The sequence below is a fragment of the Lactuca virosa genome, chromosome 3 (assembly GCF_052849685.1).
Source record: "Lactuca virosa cultivar CGN04683 chromosome 3, Lactuca_virosa_CGN04683_v6, whole genome shotgun sequence".
NCBI lineage: Eukaryota > Viridiplantae > Streptophyta > Magnoliopsida > Asterales > Asteraceae > Lactuca > Lactuca virosa.
In genome coordinates this window covers 79,367,497-79,373,496 of record NC_136428.1, presented here as the reverse complement: position 1 = coordinate 79,373,496, position 6,000 = coordinate 79,367,497, and positions in this window count along the sequence as shown.

Genomic DNA, 6,000 nt, shown 5'->3' with positions numbered 1-6,000 from the left:
AACATTTGGTAGATACAATCACTGACCCCATAGCCTCCTTACAGCTACATGTGATACAGATAAATTGAGTGCGTCAGGCTTGAGAGATTGGTGAGCACATAAGGTTTTAAACCCACAATAATATAATTAAATTTGTTTATATATATATATATATATATATATATATATATATATATATATATATATCACCAAATAATTAACCTGATTACCCATTCCGTTATTCACACTTCCTGATCCTAATATGATGATCTCAATGGACCTATCCTAAAAGATCATTGTAAGCAACGAGTAAACAATATCACTTTGGGGGTTCCGTAGCAATATATGTCAATAATGCAACCATGGGGGGATAGAGTACACTAATGAACGTATAGTTCATTAATAACTACAGGTTATGGTCCTACCAGTGGAACACTCGACTGTCTATGTGACAACCCAGAAAATACGTCATGAACCGCCTTTAGGATCTAACACTACCGACGACACGTACAACTCGATAATCATTCGACATATAAATAAACATGTTCGATTTTTGTCCTTAATTACGACAACAATTAGACTTAAAAATTTGTGCACATAAAAACTGTGTCACATGTTTACATTTTTAAAAACGATGTATTACCCTGAGCCCAAAAATATAAATTGCGTAAAAATCTGACTTAGTATGGAAGAGATATGAATAAAATGGTAAATAAAAATCTACCGCATACTAAAAGTTACAACGTCAAAAACTATGAAGAGAACAGTCGACTTTTGGCAAAAGTCGCCAAAGGGACAATTGTAGAAGTACACAAAGTAGGGTTTATGATACAAATAACGCCTAAACTTGAAATTGTATGAAATAGTTATGAATTTTATAAAACCATAACAGGTATAAAATATAGTCGAAAAACGAAATTCATTATTAGCCAAAACAACCAAAGAGAAAGTTGTAGTATACGTTGAGACCTACACAGATATATAAGATTCGTTAAAAACGGAGTTCGTATGCGAGAGTTACGAGTTTTCAAAGTTTATAAAACATCCTCGCATGCACCCGCGCACAACGCGCAGCGTGCACCTGATATCTTGATTCGACATGATACAGATGACGTGGCACATTGAGAAGAGGACACGTGTTAACCCCCAGGTTGGCTCATGCGTAATTGTGCGGCGTGCACCCTAAAAATCGTCTATAAGTAGCAAGCTCTGACTGATCCTTTCTCACACCTCAACACACACCTCACTCTCTCTCGATTTTCCGTGCCACTGACTTCTGAGTGCCTCTCAAGTTCTAGAAACTCGAATTCTACCCTACATCAACGGTTTCATGCTTCACAGGTGAGTTCACGGCCCCATCTTCTAAACCTTTTTTGGGGGGTGGCGGTTGGGGTGGGGTATACATGTTAAAATACAAATATTCATAATTATTACTAATTGTATAATGTTAGTTAGATAATTATGCTCATAACATTAGGATGTGATTATGCTCGGTAGATACTCCGCCTAATATTTTAAAGATAATATTATGCCTAGTTGTTATACTGACTCACACCGATAGAAAACTTCATACCTAGTTGTTACGCTGGTCAGTTGCCAAGAAACACGAATACTCTAGTCATTATTATAGCCACCCTTTGGATAAGCTGAGTACCTAGTGCTTACTCTTCCAAAAATATACGACTACACAAAGCGCTCTCACTTAATTATATATATGTATGAGATAATTAAAATATACATAATAAGTATATATAACAAGATACAACGAGAAAAACAACACGACAGACCAGTGGAGGCTTCACACAACAAGTGGTTAGATGAGACACGATTCATTAACATGTTGAATAACGTTCAGCTAGCCCCAACCTATAATCGTTAAATCTTAAGTGACCGGGAAAGATATGTATAGATCTATGTTGGATTGACACTCCCACTTGTGGTTGCTAGCTACAACCCACCGGTAGGTCGAAGTAGGCATAACTTTCTAAACACATTTTCGACGTCCGACGAAGCGTCGTGGTTTTTGGGGAACTCAACAGTCATATCTCGACTATATGAACTCATTCTAACACTGTTAAAATTAAGTTACTGCTATTTAAAGGAAGCATCGAAAGGAGTAGTATTACACACAACACAACGAAAGAACACTGGGATAGTATTACCTGGTAACAACACAAGATTCTAGAAATTTGATCAAGAATTAAAGAAAGTAATAGTCTAGATTTGTATATTCATAAACAAAGATCCGGATTCAGATATAGTTACTAAACTATCTAGACCCACTAATAGAAGCACTAAGAGAAGAGTTAGGTATACACGTGATTACTAACATAAGCTGAGGATGCAATAAGCAATGACTATAACATCCCTCTCTGGCACGTATCATAATATTGTCCACTTTGGGCTCCCGACGCGAAAACTTCCTAGGGGGTCACCCATCCCAGGATTGCTCTCGCCCGAGCACGCTTAATTGCAGAGTTCTTATGGGATCTGCTGCCTTCACGGCTTTAAAACGCATTGTGACAGAGAAGGTATCCACACCCCCTTTAAGGAATGCTTTGTTCTTATTCCCATCTGATGTGGGATCAGGTGCAGCTAACCTGCCCGCCTTCACCCCCATGATAGATTTTGACGTCCCCATCGAACATATCGACTCGTGTCCTGGCTCTGATACCATTTTGTAACATCTCTCTCTGGCACGTATCACAATAATATCCGCTTTGGGCTCCCGGCGTGAAAACTTCCCAGGAGGTTACTGTTGGATTAATGTCTAAGTCCATAACTATATTTGGTATGTACTTGACCTGACCTGGCATGGTCCATTTGGGTTGCACTTCACCGGCACAATTTATATGGATAGTCTTTTGAGAATAGTATATTTATGATTTATATTAATATATTATAAGTTCTAATATATTAATATGGAATCATATTATTTAATTAGTATTGATCAAGAATTAATTTAGAATTAATTAAGTGATCAAAAAGAATTAATTAAATATGGACTCTTATATATATGGAATGGGCCAAGTTCATTTAGGTTGGGCTAAGCTTTCATGGATGGTCCATGGAGCTTTTAACCCATGGATCCTATGTAAATGAAAGGTCATGGGTATTAGGGTTTACATGGATGTAACCCTAATCCTCCATAATATATAAAGGGGTCCTTGGCTCACAAAATTGTGACAAGTGTGTGAAAATAATAGTGAGCCGATTTTAGTGTGCATACATATTCTCTCAAGTTCTTCCAAGGTGTTTTGGTGATTTCTGATTCCATTTGAGGCTTCCACACTATTGGGGCTAAGCTCTTAAAGCTTGAAGACATCAAGCTACATCAAAAGGTATGTCATCTAACTAGAACTTTGTAGTATAGGTGCTTCATAATATGCTAGTTAGGATGAAACCTTGGAATATTTAATATTTGTATGTATAATAGAGAAAACATAGATCCAAGGTTTATAGGGTTACATGTACACCATAGGAGTGTTAGAATGCTCAAAACCCAACAGTGGTATCAGAGCCATGGGTTGTTTTCTGTTATATTGATGCAAATGTTTTATTTTCAAGTTGGAAAAAAAAGGAAAAAAAAACATGACGTTTGCCAAATTTTAAGATAATACTTGTTTTTGTGAAAAACTAATTATTTGTAAAATTTGAATCATTTGCTATATGAGTTGAATTAGGTCAAATTTAGTAAAAGATAAAATGATATGATTATTTTATTAGTTTTAAAAGTTTGATCTAAAGAATTTTTTGAAACCTCCATAAGTTATGGATATGAAAAGGTTTTTAAAAAAAATTGATTCAAAGTTTTTTATGGAGTTACAAAACTTGGTCTTAATGTTTTAAAGAATTCCATAACTTGTTCTTAAGTTATGGAACATGAAAAGTTTCATCATAAAACAAGTATTTAACTCCATAAGTTATGGAATCCAAAAGTTTTCAAGAGTTACAAAACTTGCCCTCAAGTTTTGGAATTTGGAAAAAGTTTTTTATGATAAAAAAAAAAGAATTGAATTCTAAAACTCTTGGGTTCATAACTTAAACAATTAATTAAATGGTTTTAATTTTGAATTTAATAATTGGAATTATGATGTTTTATTGAATAATTCAAATTAACTCTTATGGACTTTATTAATAGTTAATTAAAGCGTTTAATTAAAAGAGTATTATTAAATCCATAAATAAAGATATGGTTTGAGTTTAATTAAATTAAAAGTTTAGTTTAATTAATAGATTAAACCACCAAGTATTTTAAATGTCTAAAATACACCCTTATACTATTATAATATTAAAAGTTTAATATATTATATGTATAAGAGCAAGTCGTCTTACCAATAGTAGGCCTCATTCACGAAGCCGGTCTATAAGGGGGGTATAAGGTTACTGCCTATAAAATGGCAGTTTAATGGGTGTCTACTCTCACCCACCGCTTCCTTGACCGGTGGAGGGTCGTTAGCCGAACGGGTAGGACAAGGACTATAATTCTCCTTTCATTAAAAGTATTACTGATAAATACTAAGTAACTAAACTCTTAATAATACCCAATCTTAGTTACTTAGGAAAATGTGAATTTAGTGTTAACCCATGAAATTACACTTTGCACTTTGCTTAAGTCAGTTAGTGGAGCGTGTGTGGTTAACCGGCACACTAGCTTGATTTAACAAGGTAGGCAAAGGGTAACTTAATGTTTATCATAGTATCGGTGGAGTGTCTGTGGTTAACCGGCACATCGATTGAGGGGTAAATATTAAGGGTACCAAGTATATTTGCATGGTTATTCACACCTTGTTTTGTGATCCTCGGCATCCCAGTCACAAAACCTGAAGGGCACACTCGAGATTGAAACATGCCTTTGAAAAGTTCAATGAATCTCAAAAGAATCTAGGAGTTTCAAAACCAATTAAAACCTAATAATACATTTCGTTTATCTTGGTGGAAATTGGTGAATCGTCATTCACCTACCTTCAAATATTTTATAGCTTGGATTACGGCATCCCTCTTCCAAGTTATAAAATAGTTTGTTGGGTCCTAGCCTTAATATTTCATATTGGGTGTTATATTAAGGACTTTAGATCAACTATCTTAAATATCTCCCAAAAGATGTCAAGTTCAGACATCTATGATCTTCCCAAATCTCTTGGAACTTTACTTCCTCCACCTCCTCCAATTATTCTCCCTAACCCACAAGTTCAAGGTCACTCAAGCCCTAATGGCAACCAAGGTCTATGTGTGATCACATCTTAGAGATGAAGTCACATATTGACAAGCCGGGAGAGTTGGGTTTCAAAGTCTTGAGAAAGTTGGATGTTCAATCACTTTCTAAGTCACATAGTGAGTTCCTTTGGGACTACTATGATACAGACTATGACATGAACCTTAATGATCATATCTATTTGCTTGGTGCTGCTGAATCAGCAATGATTTGGAACGATAGTGAAGCAAATTTGATTAGAAGATCAAGTTCCCAAAAACTTTATGGACAGTGACAATGGTGACACTGGAAATCCAGAAAAAGCATTCTCTTCCCAATGGAAAGGGATTGGCCATAGTCAACCCGGTTGACCAAATGGTAAAGAGAAAGGCTAAGTCTGAGATAGTCTCATTACCAAAGGGTCCATATGTTTATTTTGCCAAAGGAATGGGCGTTGATTGCAAAGCTGCCAAATTTACCTAAGGATGTTAAAGTCAATAAGTTTGACTCTACATCAGGTAGAGCCCATTATCTAACTCCGTTAAGTTCTATTCTGAGATCCTCATTACATGATGTGACTGGGTCACATGTTGATGTTTTAAGAATCAAAGAATAGAGAGAAATCTTAAAGGAAGTATATGTTGATTCTGATCGCGAAGGTGGATTTCGATCGCATCAGAATTTTGAGCAGTTGCTTAAGAAGTTATGATATATTGCTAAGGAATAGATAACAACAATTTTCCATGTGGATTGTAAGGATAAGTTTTTCCGCAAAGTTTTAAAATAAAAGAAAATTGTTTAATTTTATTTATTTGAAGTATCCTTAC